The sequence below is a fragment of the Canis lupus genome, chromosome 12 (genome assembly GCF_003254725.2).
Source record: "Canis lupus dingo isolate Sandy chromosome 12, ASM325472v2, whole genome shotgun sequence".
NCBI classification, from domain to species: Eukaryota; Metazoa; Chordata; class Mammalia; order Carnivora; family Canidae; genus Canis; species Canis lupus.
Window position 1 is genome coordinate 18,105,357 of NC_064254.1, and position 18,607 is coordinate 18,123,963.

Consider the following 18,607-nt stretch of genomic DNA (forward strand, 5'->3'; position numbering starts at 1 on the left):
GTAAGCTACATTAATTCATACTCGACCTCATTGTCATTGTGTGAATTAAGGCAATACTATGAATAGTATCATGTTCTTCTTTTAGTAGCCTCATGTTTTACATGTAAAATATTGCTCCAATATATGTCACTAAGGCTTAAAAATCATATATATTATACACAGAGTGCAGTTTTAATAGTTTGTGAAAAAGTAAGTCTGATATATACTTAGGACATCAATTGTCATACCTCTTCCTAAATATTCAGTGAGTTATAAAACCAAAGTATACTTGGAGTGGACATCACTTAATAAACTCTCAGAATCTTCCTAGAGTGATAAAGCAAGGGCTTTCAGAAATCATTTCCTACAAATTCAGTACATCTCCAGAAATCTGGTCAAAAACTAACAAATTTGAATTTTCTACTTGTCAATTAATTCAGGTCTTATAAAATCTGTTGGTTTTTTGGGGCTTCCATAAGACCCCTGATCTGACTTCTAGATGTGTACACTTCCATACTTCTTTCATGAGTTCCCCATTCTTATAAAAAGAACATGAGGTAAATGATATTTACAATCCACTTGAAAACTTCAAGCATGAGCGTCCAGTCTCATGTTCCCCAAATACAGCCAGGGGAAGCTGCTTTCACAACACAGTTAATGCTTCATTACTGAGCCAGATGTGGGTGACAGCAGCGTGCACTTTGACAGTTCAAATGGCACATTTCTGAGAGAGTGTTTAATTCAGGACTACAAGTGGACAGAGCTATGCAGACCTCTTCAGCACCCTTATTATGGGTTTCAATTTTGTTGCTGGTATTTTCCCCCTTTTTAATAGGTGAGGCAGCTGACAACTGAATTAGTACACTCTCCTTAGTATGCCAGTGGCTCATGACAATAGCCTAAGGGGGAAGATATAGATAACTGAGAAGTTTTCTCACTGTTGTGATATATTTTTTCATATGGTTAATAAGGCAATTGAAATGACATTCTGTCACAGTAGTATAATACCATGAATGTGTGATTTTCCTTGTGCTGCCACTAGGAGGAGATGCATTTTGTTTAATTCTTTTTAAAAAGGAAGTCGAAGAAAAAAAGGAATGTGCTTAGAAATGTGACAGTCTGCAAACTTGAATGTCCATAGTGTACTTAGACAGTAGTGGCACCTAATTCTAATGGGATGGGACTCTGTGCCAGGTTGGGCTTTCTCTGGTGATGAAAAGGTAAAGTCAAATTAATAAAGGAAACTTAAAAACTTAGAATAGTTCTATATAAAACAGCTTTGGAAGGTAAGAAAGCTAAATTGATGTGACCTCACTCCTTACATAAACGCTTCTCCCCCTCAATAAATGGGGTTTTATAGGTAGGACCACTTTAAGATCTTCCTTTGTCCTAAACCCTCTTACTAAGAGAGGCCCACATAAGATATTAAAATGTACTTACATTCCACATTTGATAAACAAATGTATATGTATGTATAATGATATGAGTTAGGTTATAGTTGACTAGTTGATATAATATTACATTTGGAAAACATTTAACCAAACATAAACTAATTATAATTTTGCAATTTCTATTTATGTTTTGGAACCAAAGCTATTTTCCTTTATACTTTCATTAGCCCTTGAAAAACTCACAGATCCTTTTATATCTTCTCCACAAAACAACATCTTAAAAGATGTACTTTTTAGGATGGGTCTGTCCAAATGCCAGAAGATGAAAATTCTCTTCTATCGCGAAGAAAAAGGGTTTCTACCTGGTTTCATAACAGAGTCTCGTGAAACAATCTGAATATTCAGACTGTGAAGATTATATTATCAAACATTGGTATCAAAATTTTTATTTCATATATGAAAGATTAATATTATCAAACGAGCTAAACAGTTACAATATCTGTTGGGAAAGGACAAGTGAACTAGTTACTTTAGCCAACAACCTAAAAAATTTATGTAAGTTACCTAAATGAAGAACTGGAGGAGGTCTGTTATCCACATGGGTTTAACTTCAGCTCTTCAATCTATTCACCTCTACCAAGTATCCTGCCTAATGAGCCACTTTCAGATTTATGAAAATAGACATGTGTCACCTGCTGCTAACATCTCATGTACTTCATCTGTGAAGTTTAATATTCTATAAAATAGATAACATTCTTCTCCAAAAGGTTGGATTTATTTTTTTTTTCATCTTGGTTAGAATCTTGAACCTTAGGAAACAGAGTTCTAGATCAAAAGCATATGAAATTTTTTAAAAGATGTCACAATTGCTAACTTGCCTCCACAATGCAGATTTTTTGCTGTCCTTACTCTAAGGGAGAAAACCAGCTACCATAAATAGGGTAGTTTAGTTAGAGTAAAAGAACTAATTAAACCTTAGAGTTACAACTAACATGCATTGACATTCTGACTTTACTGTCCATTGGTTCATATTCTTAGTGGTTAAAGAAGGGATGCCCCCTATATTTTTTTCTACCTCCTATTCTCTAATTTTATTGACTTATCCTCCTGATAAAATGAGATAAACTTCTCAAATCGTTAAAGAGAAAAAGTTAGAGATTCTTGCTGATTTCTCCGTGTGAGCCAGTGTGAGCCAGAGTAGCTGACCCTGGGTTAAATCATTAGTAGACTGAAGCTCTGTGGGCTATAAACAGATGATTAAGTTCAAATAGTTCTTTATGGATGTCAACATTTTCTGGGGACCTCAAATGACAATTACTATACAAAATAGGTTAAAAAAATAATGAAATTTTGTTTAGTTTTTATTTCTACTTTTTAGAGGGGAGGAAAAGAGGCAGAGGGAGAGAAAGAATCTTAAGCAGGCTCCATGATGTGGGGCTCAATCTCACAACCTCAAGATCATGACCTGATCCAAAATCAAGAGCCACCTAGGTGCCCCAGAAATGATGAAATTTTAAAGCAGTGAATAATTCATTGATTATATAACTTCAAATGTCTATGCAATAGAAATAATTGGCCTGTACCCTAATTCCTTGGAATTCCCATGAGTAACACATAGAATTGCCAGAGTAAGAGACCAAGAACCTTATATTAGCTGAGACGTAAGAAGGGGTATCTAGGCAAGGCAACAGTGTCTTAGAAAAAAAAAGAGTCCTAAAGGGAAGTCTTGGCAATTTTGAACAATTCTGTCCTGATCATTAGGCTGGAAGGAAAAGTTTGCACTGGTGTTTCAAGGCCTAATACGTGACTATTAAACAGTTTTTTTCTTTGACACTCTAGCCAACTGGGAAATAACTCCTGAGAGCTTTTAGCTGATGGTGACTCAAATCACACATCTCCTCATAGTACAGCCCATAAGACAGGAAAGAGTGTATATGGCAGGAGTTGTAGACATGAAGGTCTTTCTCATCCCTTTCAATAGGCTTCTGCTGCACTTTCTCATAAGCCAACTTGAAGAGGAATTTGTATGTACAGCAAGCACAGAACCTCCCTGCTTACATTACAGGATAGATTTGGAAAACAAAGAATATATCTAGGATGGGATCATCTGCCTCAGATGACTCAGGCAGAGCTAGTTGCTGGTAACATGATATATATCATCATATAAATAGGTTTTAGAACAAGTGGTATTTCTTCAGTACAATAAATTCAGAATTAATAATTTGCAAAATGTAGAAACAAAATCATGTCCTTCAAATAACACTGGGCTATATCATCCCAGTAGAAAATAATACTCTGTTGAGCTGTGCTGGCTTATGGGTAACTTAAGAGGAAACTGGCTATAAACAGTTGGTGAATTGAACTAGAATAAAATTTAATTCTTGCTGCCACTCTTAGCACAAGAATCCCCTACCCATATTTCAAGGCCAAAAAGATGATAAAGGAGAACTACATTTACCTTTCCGAGGCATGAAGTTTTACAACACTGAAGGACAGGTCAAGGGCCAGGACTGTTTTCTCATGCAGGGATGTCTGGAGTTGTGTAATGGAAGGATTAGAAGCATCCGGTTTTTTAAAACTTTAAGATAGGATAAAGGAGGTAGAATGTGGGAAATGAACAAAAAAGAGGAAAGTGGAAATCAGGTAGCATCCACTTACTGAAGAAAAGCTACAACCTCCGAGTTCTGTGTGCATGTTTGAGAGGTTGAGAAATAGCTCATAGAGGTCACCCTTCCTGATTGCCAGCCTTGCCAGGCTGAGGTATTGACAACTCCATTGTGAAGGGATCAGCAAAGAGGAACACAAACAGCCAAACCCCTCTAGTGCAAGATTCTTAAAGTTAGGGATTCCTGGGTGGCGCAGTGGTTTGGCGCCTGCCTTTGGCCCAGGGCGCGATCCTGGAGACCTAGGATCTAATCCCACGTCGGGCTCCTGGTGCATGGAGCCTGCTTCTCCCTCTGCCTGTGTCTCTGCCTTTCTCTCTCTCTCTCTCTGTGACTATCATAAATAAATAAAAATTAAAAAAAATAATTTCCCATAACTTTTCTTCCTCCAGGACAGCAATGGGCACTGGGTCAAGCATATGATCTAGGATCCATCTAATTGTATGTGAGTGCATTTATTGGTAGATTCTTCTGTCCAGGCAAAGCAGACATTAGGGCAGCCTTTTTGCTTGTTCCTTTTAAGCAATTTAGCCAAATTACTACATTACAAAGTAACATAGGCCTGAAACAGCAACTTGGCACATGTCTGGATGAGCACATGTATGGAACTTAAGGAAAAGGAAGCAGATAAAAGTTTCCTGAAACCTATTATTATTCAAATATAACAACCCTTTCAAGAGGGAAAAGATTAGATTCTACATGTAAGTATGATTTGAGCATTTTGGTTCACTACCACATGTCTTTGACTCACTCCTGTGACCCAGTGACATCCAAAAGGAACTAATGCTCTGGTAGTTAACTTGTGGTCTCCACTTCATATGAAGTGATTTAATAAACACAGGAGCTTAGCATTATTGCATACAAAATCAGGGGTAAAATAAATACAACTAAGACGATGTCTTAAAAAAGGCATTCTTTTGTGCATATTCAATAGGCCATTAATAGATCTACTAGGACATCTTTTTACAAAATATTTTAACATGCATTTTAAAATATACAAACAATTAACAAACAGAATCTGAGCAGAAGAAAAATACCCAGAGAAATGTAGTTTCTTCTCAGAGTCTGACCTAGAGTATATCATTCAGTACTTTTTTCATCTTGTTACAGGTTGAGTGGAAATAAAGGAATATCTAGTTGTTATTTTTCAGTACACTGATAATGCTCACCTGTTCTTCTCAAACTCTATTCTGAACCTCCATCCACCTTTCCTACCCTGGTCCTTAGCTCTACTACCACAATACCTAGTACATTAGAATAGCTATGATCAACAGACATTTGATTGTGGTATACCCACCACTGCCCATTCAGAACACTCTACTGTTACTCTTTTTACCAGGTTGTGAGATCCAGAGCAGTGCCTTGAATCCATCTATGTTATACCTATCCCTACACATGAAAGCAGCCTGCATACTAAAGAAATGTGGACCTAAATCTGAAGGAAGAAGACATGGAAGGAGAAGGAGTTCTCAGAAGAGTAAGCAAGAGGAAGTTTGCTCTGGATCCAAGAATTTAGCAAGTGGCTTCTCTCCTCTCCTCTCCAGAACACGCGTACAAAAGGGCATTCTCTAAGACCTGTCCATTTTCCATTTTCTTGAGAAACTCTGGACTAAATGTCACAAAACTTTGTAATGGTCTTAGGATCCTGCAGACCTGATTTCTGGAAATTGCCAATCCATTTTCTCCTTCTGAGAAGGATGCCTCGGGAAGTTATTTTCAACTCTTAAATTTTCTTTGGAACAAAAAGAATTAGCTTGCTGTTAAGAACAAAATCATTAAGTGTTCCACTACTCTCCTCTGTATAGTACATAACCTAAGGATAGAACAAATTCTTGCCCTCAAGGATCTTACAATCTCTCAAAACACTGTGCATTAGCATTTTAATAGCGTGATAATTCTGTGATGTTGTTGGAAATGCTTTATTTAAATGGGCACAACAGCTACATTTTATTCTAATGAAGATTCATTGGCAATATGGATTAGCATTTGACAGTGGAAAGTGGCTCTTAACCTTGATGTATGTGAATACACCCACATAGAGTGGCCAAGTCTCCACACAGAGTACATTTTCTAATGTATAATAACATGGGGGTGGAGGGAGTGCGTGAGGAGAGACCACTTCCATGCTCTATTTACTACAGTTGGTCTGTTTGAAAGGACAGGACAGTGCAAAGGTGGTTCCAGACCTCGGGCATGGGTAGAAGTTCCAACTTGTCTGACCAGTGACTACCCTTCTTAAAACTCTGCCTTTTAATACCAGAAAAAAGAAAACAGTCCTGCTCTTTGCCATCTGAAATTTTCTTTTTTCGACTTCCAGATTTTTGGCGGTAGAAGTACTAACCTCATGCTGTTTTTCAATAATGATAATGTTAGTGCTGTTAATAATGGCTATGATTTATAAAGCAGTTAGAAATGCAGGTGGAACTCTCCATATGAGAGTCCATTCCATTTTCCTAGCAACCCTAAAAGTCTTAACGTTCCCCAAGATTTTACAACATGTAGCTGTGGGTCCAGAATTCTTGCTTAGCTTTGTACCAAACTCAACATTTCTGCTCTTTTCACTTTACTGTAAGGTTGACATCGGTCTAAACATCACTAGAATAAGCAGTATCTCATCTACACAAACAGAACCATACATTTATGCAGACATATGTAAGAACTTTACAAACAAAAATCTTCTGCTTCAATCTCCCTAAAACCATTTCTATTACACAGAAACATTTGAAAATCAAGATTCCCAATACTGTACAGATATATCAAATGCCAAGGAATACAAGATTCCTTTTCCAGAGACACTGACTCTGAGTCCTCGTGCCTCCTGATTTATCCCAGATTTAGAAACAATGACAGCACCGGAGCAAAGCTCATCCATTCTGGAATGCTATATTGCCGGCCAAACCTTCCAACCCCCTTGACACTGTCTTCAGTTTCAATGATGGAGTTCTTTTTGTTTGTTGTTTCTCTGCTTGTCTTTTTTATTTTTACTTGCTTTGATGTCTGTAATCCTACTGATCCACGCAGGTGACCAAACTTTCATCCGTAATCTGTAGCATTCAAATTAAAGGAATGGTTTATAGATTCTAGGATTTTCTGAGCACCTCACATAAATCCTTCCTAGGCCCCTCATGAATGGCTAAGCCAGGAGCAGAGGATGAAGTTAAATTGATCCCAATCAATGTACCACAAAGCATCAAATTACATTCGCTGCCAGTCAACAAACAAACAAAGACCTGTTCCTCTTCATTTTTAAAACGAATCTTATTTTTATTAGGTTTCACTTTTTTTTTTTTTTCGTAGTGCCATTTGATCACAAGTTACTGTTTCCTAGCTGGTATGGATTCACAGGAGTCGTTCATCCTTCATTAGGTGAAAAACAGCTTTTACATTTCTGCAGAATTTAGTTTCTAGCTCTCTTCAACCAAACACTTCTAAAATGCTTACACTCTGTTGCATTAAGAACAAATATAATCTTTTTATATAGTAAAATCCTATATCTCTTTAAAGAAAACAGATAGAATGAAAATAAGTGCACTTTTTCCCAGTCACATTAAACAGAAAGGTTAAGCTCCTACTGACAGGAAAGATGTATTTGCAAGTGATTAGTTATATTTCTATCATAGTGCTTGTCTGCGTTCTTCCTTTGATGTTTAAACAAAGCTCTTGAACACGCTGGGTTGTATGCTCTGATGTTGATTTATAGGTAGAACTGAATTCCAAACACTAAGCCAGTAGGTAGGCTTTAATAAAAGGCACAGACTTTCCCCCTGCTGGTTAGTGTGTGACTAAGCGATATTGTTTCAGGGCCCCAATCTGTCAAGACAGGTGTACAGTGGGGGAGTCCTTCAGGCACAAAAACCCAAGCTATCCACAGAGGGCCACATTCTGCTCTACAAGATTGCTGAGTTTTAAACCCTTAGAAGAAAAATTGTGTGTGTGTGTGTGTTATCTTTAAACTCTTCTCTTCAAATAACATGTGGACACACCTTCATTTAGAAGTAAGCTGTATCTAGGAGGGAGAAGCTGAAGGTAATCAGGCAGTCAGATGGCAGACGAAATTCAGGTCAGGCACTGCCAGTCCTAATGCAAGGACATCAGAAAGAATGATAGAGCATCTTCCACAGGCTAATAATCCATGCCTAACTGGCTGACATCTCTCAGTGTGTTGGAGGATGGGGATCTAGGCAGCATCATGGGTAGCTCAATGAAGCTATCTGCTCCAGCCACAAAAGGAGGAAAAATTAATGTAATAGAGATATTTGGTTAAATTAACAAAGGCATCCCCATCTGGCCAAGCCCAGGGAGGTGTGAACAACTGTAGTAAAAAAATGAGGGCATGTGTTAACACCTTACTCTGCCAACTTCATGATCTCAATGCGGGTGAAATGCACAGGGCCACACCACCATCTGAAGAACAAAAGAACAACTTGAGTATTGATGGAAGTGCTTTCCTTTTCACCTGCATATTTTGCAATTCATTTTTCAAATAATGGATTGCAATTTCTGCCTTACATCCAGTCTTTTTTGGGACCTTCTGGATGTAAGCCCCAAAATATAATGAATGTAAGCCCCTTGAGGGAATAGATCTTAAAAATAAGCAATCTAAAAGCACCAACAGGTATTGCTTTTATAAAATGAGTAAGTATATATATATGTTGTATGAAATATATGAATAATAGAAAATTTACAAACAATGATCCCACAAACTACAGTTACCACTTTTGCATTTCCTTCCAAATCTTTTCATATAATTGGCAGAGGAATATGTCAACATATATATATGTAGATATCTCTTTTTTACACACATATATGTATGCATATGGATATTCATGCATACACAAACATGTACAAATACATATATACAAATATATATCTTGTTTTGTAATCTCCTTTTTCTGCTTATCTTTTATTGTAAATGCATTCCATGTAAAAAACTAACTTACTACTTCATTTTAGTGGTGAAAGATTCTCAATAAATGAAAGTTTAGATTTTTCTACAAACTCTATTATTGTAAACATATTGTAAAAAGAAAGTAAATATAGTGGATATAAATATTTGTTTTCTAAATTAGTGAATGCATGAAAATGGGCATCCATTAAAGCACACTCATTTTTCTCAGTGCTCAATTTTCCCTTCAGATATACTTAATATATTTTCCTAAATGATGATCCACTTAAAATTGGGAATTATGACTTTGGACTCAGAAAGAAAAAAAACTTTCTTTGTTCCTAATTTGCTCTAAGGAGTTAGACCAAATTGCACACAAACTCATAATCTTCTCATACCTGAACCATAAGAGTGGGGAGAACTGATACACACTCTGATCTTCAAGAGTGAGAGAATACTATAAAAAATCTGAGAATTATAGGACACATCAATAAAGCCTTCTTAAAAATTGATGTTTGAGGGATGCCTGGGTGGCTCAGTGGTTGGGTGTCTGCCTTTAGCTCAGGGTGTGATTCCAGGGTCCCGGAATCGAGTCTCACATCAGACTCCTGCATGGAGCCTACTTCTCCCTCTGCCTGTGTCTCTGCCTCTCTCTTTGCATGTCTCTCGTGAATAAATGAATAAAATCTTTTTAAAAAATGTATGCTTGATATTCAGATATTTCTAATCAACACATTTTTCATAATTATTAGTTCATTTATATCTGCACCTAGTTCCTAATCCCTTAATGATGAAATAAAAGAATTTGTTATGCCTACTATTCTGTGTGTCAATATTTATGACCATTATGTTAAATTCCATTTGTCACCTGCCCACATGTGTTTTCTTTATTAATAGATGCTACTTTCCTCTTCTTAGTCATCTTTGTAAAAAAAAAAAAAATGTATCCTCTACTTCAGGGCTCAACAAGCAATGGCTCATAGGCCAAAGATAACTGATTTCCTGCTTTTATATGGTCTTCAAGCCAAAAAAAATTTCTCTTTATAAAAGTGTTATAAAAAAAAGAATATCCAACACTGACCATATGTGGTTGACAAATCCTAAGTATTTACTATCTGGCCCTTTATAGAAAAAGAACTCTGACCCCTATTCCAATCCTATCAGCAATCTAGGCTAACACTAGATTTTTTTTTTTTCCAAAGAGATTTTTAGAAATACCAATTTGCTGGTATTAATCATGATGATGAGGTTGGTATTGGAAGGAAAGGAAGATGGGTATGGCATTCTGTACACAACTAAGTTTAGGAAAGCCCAAATTAAATGAAATTTAATCCATTTGTGTTATTATAGCACTTCCAAGTTTCTTAATATACTAATAGCATTTTGAGTCTTCCAAAGGTAGAAGACTATGCAACAAAATGCATTGTTTCTCAATCCTACTGATGTGGATGTTTTGTTTTATAGAGATAACACTCAATGAAAATTTGCTTAGGCACATTCTTTGAAATAAAGGGGGAAAGACATTGAAAGTAAAGGGAGGGTATGATAATTTATTTTTAGCATAGTAATAAATTCTTATTATTTGCATCTTTATTCTTTTTCAGGATAATTAGATTATGTTTTCAGGTAAAAAGCTATATCTACACAGGAATTCAGACTCATTCAGATTTTCAAGGGTTACTTATTAGTCTCAACTTTCTAATATTGATGATCAAAATTTGAGAGCAGAGTAGGGATGTTGAATTATGAAAATAAGTTCTTGCTCTTTTCATTATAAGTCAATATTCTCATACTGTTAGATGTAACATTTGATCCATCTAGTTCAATTTTCCACCAGCAGCTCTGGAAGGGGAAGGACTAATTTAGCAACACAGAAAATGTAATTACAAATAAAAGAAGGTAGCTGATGAAGTGTTACCTTTTCTAGTTCTCATCTGTCTGCTGTGCAGCCACATTGTGGAGGAATATTTTCTATTTATCAGTTCTGTTTACTTGTTATTGACCTTCAAAGCCTATACCTACACTTGGACTGCTTTGCTCTAATTACCACGTTACATTTGTCCATCTACACATAAATATTGATTCTTACATTTAGTTCTATATTTGACACACACACCATCAGAACATTTTAGCAAACTAAAAACTTACAGATAAGACTCATGCCAAACAACATGAAAGCATTGTTCAATCACTTCCCTTACAGATTTTTTTAAAGATTTTTAAATTAATTTAATAATTAATTATTATTAATTCATTTATTTGAGAGAAAGAGAAAGAGACCACAAGCAAGGAGGAAAGGCAGAGGGAGAGAGAAGCAGACTCTCCACTGAGCAGGGAGCTCAATGCAGGGATCGATCCCAGGATCCTGGGATTATGACCTGAGCAGAAAGCCCAGGCACCCCCCTTACAAATTGAAAAAAAATAATTCTGTGTCCGTTAACTTAAATGTTAGAATTTCACATTCCTCAACTGAGACAATGGGAATAGAGGATCTCTAGAATTTATTCGGGAACTATGATTATAAGATGCTCTTGGCATCTATTATATATAATCAAATACATTATTTAATCTAGTTTTCAATATATTCCTTTACTTTCACAAATCCTCACATCTCTGAGAGCTTCTCAAATCCAAGTCTTCAAAACAAAACAAAACAAAACAAAAAACAGCTAGTTCTTATTTTATAGGGTAAGGAGATGGCATTTAACATTTCTTCTATTGCCCAACTATTTTAATCAGCCTTTTCCACCTCACTGTTTTGATGTGGTCTCTATGATCGTTGATCAAAAGGCACAGAAATTATCTTGCACAACTCCCAAAATAGCTTCAAAGATGAGAATGAAAGGTAGAAAAGAAAATTGAACAACCAAAATTATCCTTGAGTTTTCTGTTCATGTCTTTTGAGTATATTTATCAATTTAACAAATATATTGTTGAAAAATGAAACAAATTGTTTTACCATCTTTTGTAACACCATTCAACCTTGCACAGCCACATTGAATCAAGGCCCTTGTGATATTGTACTTCATAATAAGAAATATATATTTGGTGTTTGTCCCCATTTCTGCCACAGAGCTCCTAAAACCCTTGGAATTTCCTGAGAAATGAGAGAGATAAAGGTATCTTTTGTTAGGTCAATGAGGTGACATTTATAGAGCACCTAATGATGGGAGCTCATTGCCAGGGGATTCAGTATGTTATTGGACAGTAGGGGTTTTCAATCCCACTCATTCCTGGGGAGGAGGTTAAGTGTGAAGATTGAATTCAATTGCCACTGGCTAGTGATTTAATCAATCATTCCTATGTCATGGAACTCTCATAAAAACCTAAAAAGGATGGAGTTTGGAGAGTTTCTGAGTTGACAAACATGTGGAAGTGCTGGAAGAATGGCACAGCTGGAGAGGAGATGGAAGCTCCACTCCCATCCCATACCTTTCCCTATGGATCTCTTCCACCTGGCTATTCCTTAGTTATATTATATTATTTTATAATAAACCAGTAATCCAGTGAGAGTTCTGTGAGCCACTCTGGTAACTTAATCAAACCCAAAGAGGGGGTTGTTGGAAACTCTGACCTATAACTAGTCAGTCAGAAGCATAGCCTGAGCTTTCAGTTGGCCCCTGAAGTGGAGGATGATCCAGAGGAACTGAGCTTTTACCTGTGGAATCTGGATAGATAGTGTCAGAATTGAGCTGAATTGTAGGACATCTAACTGGTATCCTGACATCGCTTGGTAGTGTGGGGGGATAGCTCTCTTTCATGGTGAAATTGGGTACTCCAAACCCAAAGAGCACTGTAAAAAAATTAATATGTAAAACTATGCAAACCTTGGATTTAATGTGCTCCTTAAATAATAACATTGTATTTTTGAGGTTCCATCGAAGACCTAAACAATTTCTGGATCTAAAAATTTCAGTTTTGAAAAGGGCTCACCAACTAAAACGTAACTCAGTCACTGGTAATAATTTGGATCCTTCATTGTATAGATTCAATTACAAGAGGCTACAATTATGTCTCTAGTGAAGAAATTTTCTTCTAGACTCATGTATCCAATTCAGTCACCTCAAATTCACATCCTAGCTCTTGCTTACCATCTGTGTGATCTCTTATAAAATAACTTATCCCTTGAAAGCTCGGTTTCCATATCTGTAAGGGAGGAGAGACAATGTGTTTTTTTTTTTTTATTTCATAGACTACTCAGGAGTATTAAATGTGAATGTTCATGGAAGCATACAGAAGACTGTGCCTGACATTCCCTTACTTTTCAATATATGCTTTTTGTTGATTTAATTACCATAACACTTTCCCCTTAGAACCTGTTCCTTCCCTTAAGGTCCTTATTCTGGTACTACATGATGTATCCAATAACTCTACCCAGAGATTTAAGATTTGATTCTTTTTCTTCTTCATTGGCCATTCCAATCTGTCAGCAAGCCTGGTCCATCCACTACTTCCATGTAACTTGACTGCTGCCTCTTCACTTCTGTTGCTACTGCAGACCCTCATGATTTTCCCCAGGATTTCTCAATGGTACTTAAATTATTTTCCCAACCTTCTGTCTCAGCTCCCTCCAGGTCAATCTGCTGTTTCAGTCATATGTTGAAACTCTTAACTTATCCCCAGCTCCAAGCTTTTCATGGCTCCTTGTTGACTACAAAATAAAAATACAAACTCCAGTTCACCCATCGAGGCTTCTGATGATCCAACTCTAGCCACAAATCTTCTTTGCAACCATTTTCCAGCAATGCCAACGCTGTATAATTTCTGCAACATGCTATACTCTTCATTCATTAAACATGATGATCCTTTTTGTTAAAGAATACCTTCCATGCCCCCTGGTCATTTTTTATATTTCATGTCCCAGCTTAATTTTCTCCTTTTTTACCAAACCATCAGTGACATCTTCAATCTTGTACTCTCTCATATTACTCTAGAAAGCTAATTAATCTGTCCCTTATGCTGAACTAAGCTTCATTAATACATTTATTATAGTGGTTATCACATCATTTTAAATGGTACATTTATGTCTGTTTTTTTTCTGAATTCCTTGATAAGAAATATGTCCAGAGTCTAGTTCGATACCTAATACACAGAAAGGAAACACAATGCCATGTAGATGGAGTATGAAAATAAAATGTTTAGTTAAAAAAGTTTTATTATTAACAGTTCTATCTGTATATGTGGACGATTTTTTCTTCTAGTTTCTTCTAGTAAAAATGCATTCTGGTATTGGACTCCCTATAAGGTCATTTTTGTATGATACTCACTTAGAATTTTAGCCTAATTGGCTGAAATTTGAGTTAACCTTCTGCCTTTTGTTTCTAACCCCAAATCGGATTCATTCTTTCCCTATGCTGTTTTATGACTTTGGTCATAAAATAAATACTAATACTAATAATCTAGTATTATTGGTATATGTGTTGCAAGCCTTTTTTTTTTCTAACACAAAATAAAGAGAATATGCTGGACAAGGTAAGACCCACCAGCTCTATTCTTATGGGTGTATCAGCTTGGGTTCCACCAAATAAACAGAACCAGTATTATATATTCATATATATACAGGGATTCCCCCCCCCCTTTTTTTTCAAGGAATTGTCTTACATTACTGTGGGACAAGTTAAGCAAGTCCAAATTTCATAAGACAGGCTGTCAAGGAGGGTGGGCTAGAACCTCTTGTGCATGAGCTGATGCTGCAGTCCACAGGCAGAATTTCTTCTTCCTCAGGGAAATCTCAGTTCTAATCTTAAAGCCCTTCTACTGATAGGGTCAGGCCACTCAGATTATCAAGGATAATCTCTACATAAAATCAACTGATTATAATTGTTAATCACATTTACAAAACACTTTTATTGCAACACTGACTAAATAACTGGATACTATAGCCAACTCAAACACAAAAAAAACTGACCATGACAATGGGAAATCCCTTTTCCAGAATGATGTACACCAGATATTGATTCCAGGACTTCTTAACAGAAGGAGAAATCCAAGGATATTAACTAATTAAACATCAATAACACTAATAATGCTACCTTCTATTTTCAGAGTTGATAACCAAATTTGCATTTTCATCAGATGCTTTTTTTTTTTGAGTGTTCTTAGAAACATCTTCACTCATTTCATTTATCCTCAGATACTTTGTGTAAGTTGTACATGATTTCCTCCTTCTTCTGGCCTAATAAAACGTGAAGCAAGCTTCTCTGGCCATTAACACCATAAAGTTAACATTGGTAGGGAAGTAAACGAGGATAAGCTGTGGATTTTGCATTTCTTAATTAAAGATACTACCAATTAAATGATGGCTCCCTGCATGGTTTCAACAATTCAGAACAGTGGAGACACTGAATGTGAAAGACACTGTCGTCCCCAAATAATAAAATATATTTAGGGAAAAGGAAGGTATTACTTTTTCTCTTTTCCTTTTTTTTTCTTTTTTTTTTTTTTTAGGTTATACACTTATGTCATCCATACCAAATAATTCAATCTAGTATTATTGGTATATGTGTTGCAATCCTTTTTTTTTTAACACAAAGAGGAAATTTTGTTTTAGGATTCTCTGATAATTTTATTTATGGTTCTACTTATGCATATGAACCATGTAGATGGTTTTACCCCAGTAATATTCTTATCCAAAATTCTTTAGCTTAAGGGAATGTCATTGAATTTTTAATTTTTGTAAGTTCACTATATAATTTTTACAAACTTCACTTAAATTCATGATAAAACATACCCATTGGTCTATGATTATATCAAATGCTTCCTATTTATCCCTAAATCCAAAATCAATACTATTTCTTATTAATTTTAAAATTCCAAATTCTGAACTAGTGTTTTCTGACTTCACTCTGACTACCAGTATTTTCCCCTGTCACTTCTGAAATATGAAATGAGAAATCTGCTTTTATTAATCTAGTTAGAGGAATGAACTTCAGACTTCTAAAATGCAGCAAAGAAATTGAGTCAGGCAGGAAAAAAAAATAATGAGAAAGTTAGGATGCCTTAGTGAGCCGACAGAGTCATTTTATGTAGAGGTTTCCCTCCAGCAACTAAATCGAGCCCAAACAAGCCTATTTCTCTGAAACTTGCTTTACCCGCCATTCCGTCGCAAAATACATTGTAATAATATCATAAAACAGCTTGAGACGAAGAAGGATTCTGATTGACTGTTCAACATTCCAAAAGGGTAGATTAATATCTGTGAATCTCACAGCTGAAGCATTTTAATGCAAACTTGCAGTTTGTGGGAATTGAATCTGTCCGCCAAAATCATTTATTTATATATAGAAAATGGGGGGGAAATAGACATTTCATAATAGCAATGAGTCCAGGGGATGCTGTTATCATGAGCTAATCACATCCCATGGGCATGATAGCAGTCAGCTGTGTCCCCTGTCTTGTATTGCTCCAGAGGAATGATTATCTCATGATAATAACCCTTATCGTGGCTTAGTGGGTAATAAAAAAAAATAACTTTTTTCCCAAGTTCTTGGGTATTTATTTATCAGCTAACTTTTTCCCTCTTGAGTTCTAGTCATACGTTACTTCCTGCTTAGGAAACAAAAAGAAATTCTGTGTTCTGATATTTTCTGCTGGCAGAGTGCAAAAAAAGAAAAAAAAAAGTGTGACTTTATTGATCTGGCTGTGAAAGAGCAGCATTGTAGACAAGCTCTCATCTCCTGAGACCAGTGTGCAAAAGATCCATACTTGCATTGACATTTTATAGGATGTCTAGACTGGCTAATCCATTTTGGAGAAACAAATGTATTTTGTAGCATGGAAACAATAAGAGAAACAGATGCTTATACAATACCACACTTGTTTTGGTGCTATAATGCACAACTGTCCAATACATACATTTAATTGGATCTCACACACCATGCAACTTAGAAGGTGGTTGTTCCACTTAGATAAAAACCTCCCACCAATGACCCGCATGCTGCCAAATTGCCAGGTACGTTGACAGAGATTCAGCGTGATGTCAGTCACAACACAGGGACACCAGGGCTCTGTGTCAGTATGTGCAGTTTAGGATGCAAATGGAAATGGGAATTGCTGAGGCAAAGTCGTGGAGGCACAGAAAATCAAAAAGGAATTTGAGCCAAAGACAATGGGGAAGAAGTGAAGTGGGAGAGAAATTTTACAACACTTTTCTGCTTGTTTATTTGTGGCCTACATGAGAATCCCCCAATTCCCTAATCTGCCACGTTTACTAATAAAAATATTTACCTATTTTTTTAATTTCAAAAGATGCATCCTTAACACGATGTTTTCTATGAAAAGCACACGGTTTATCAGATTTCTATGAAAAGCACACATTTTCTGCAAAAAACACACTTCTTTTTACATACCAAGACAAACATGTAACATAGACAGTATTTAATGTTTAAAACAAATTAAAGGTAAATTCAATGAAATAATATTAGCCCTGTCAAACAGCATAAAAAATACAAATGATGCAACTAAAATAATCACCTATGTATGTAATTACATAAAATCAAATATGTGAGAACATAGTTAAGAAATGTTGGTGCATAGAGTTTTCATTCTGAAGAAGATACAAAACTCTGCAGATCATATTATACATGTTCGCATAAGGAAACAGAGACTGAGATGTGCCATGGACTAAAAGAAAGAACAAGAGATTGTTTCTTCTCTCTGCTTGACTATCAATAGGCAAGTGTACTTAAGTTACTTTCTCTTTCCATTCATCAGTTTCCTTTTTTTTTTAAAGTAAGCAAGAGTTCCGTTCTTTTTTTTTTTTTTTTTTAATTTTTATTTATTTATGATAGTCACAGAGAGAGAGAGAGAGAGGCAGAGACACAGGCAGAGGGAGAAGCAGGCTCCATGCAGGGAGCCCGATGCGGGACTCGATCCCGGGTCTCCAGGATCGCGCCCTGGGCCAAAGGCAGGCGCCAAACCGCTGCGCCACCCAGGGATCCCAGTTTCCATTTTTTTAAAAGAAAAACACAATGTAGACAAGTTCTCGTGCTCTGTCCAACTGTGACTTTCTAAGGATTTATAATTATATTTGAGTCACACAAAACTTATCTCACAATCTACCCTAAACAATGGAAACAAAAAATATGACATAAACCTAAGTCCAAGAGCAGAAAGAAATGATATGAACATGGATGGCATTTTTTATTGTATTAGCAAGTTGCAAATCTGCAGAGTGGGTCATCGCTTAAATAATGAGTTCTGGGAAAAAATGTAAAATGCCATGTTAAAAATTATTCACACTTTAAAAAACTTCTAAATTATCAGGTAAGTAAAATATCAGCATATTATTACTATTCATATTTTCATTTATGACTGAACATATTGTTACATAATATAAAAAACAAACTAGCTACTTTCAATGTAAGATGGCAGGATGGTGATTTGTGTAGTCATATTTATTCTTTCTGCATACCTTCTGAATACCCCATAAAACTGATGCGGAGGAAAAGAATACTGAATTGAAAGAAACAAATAATTATGTATATTTGGTTGTTCTAAAATGTGTTAGGTCAGTGGATTTAGAAGACATGGTGGGTGAAATCTACAAGATCAGGGAGTGTTTACTTTGGGACCAGAAAAGGAGATGGCTTATTTTGGTTGGAGCTCTTGGAGATGTAGGAAATCTATTTGAATCTCACTTGTACCAGTATCTTTCTGGTCACCCATTATGCAGACATTCTTCACATTGA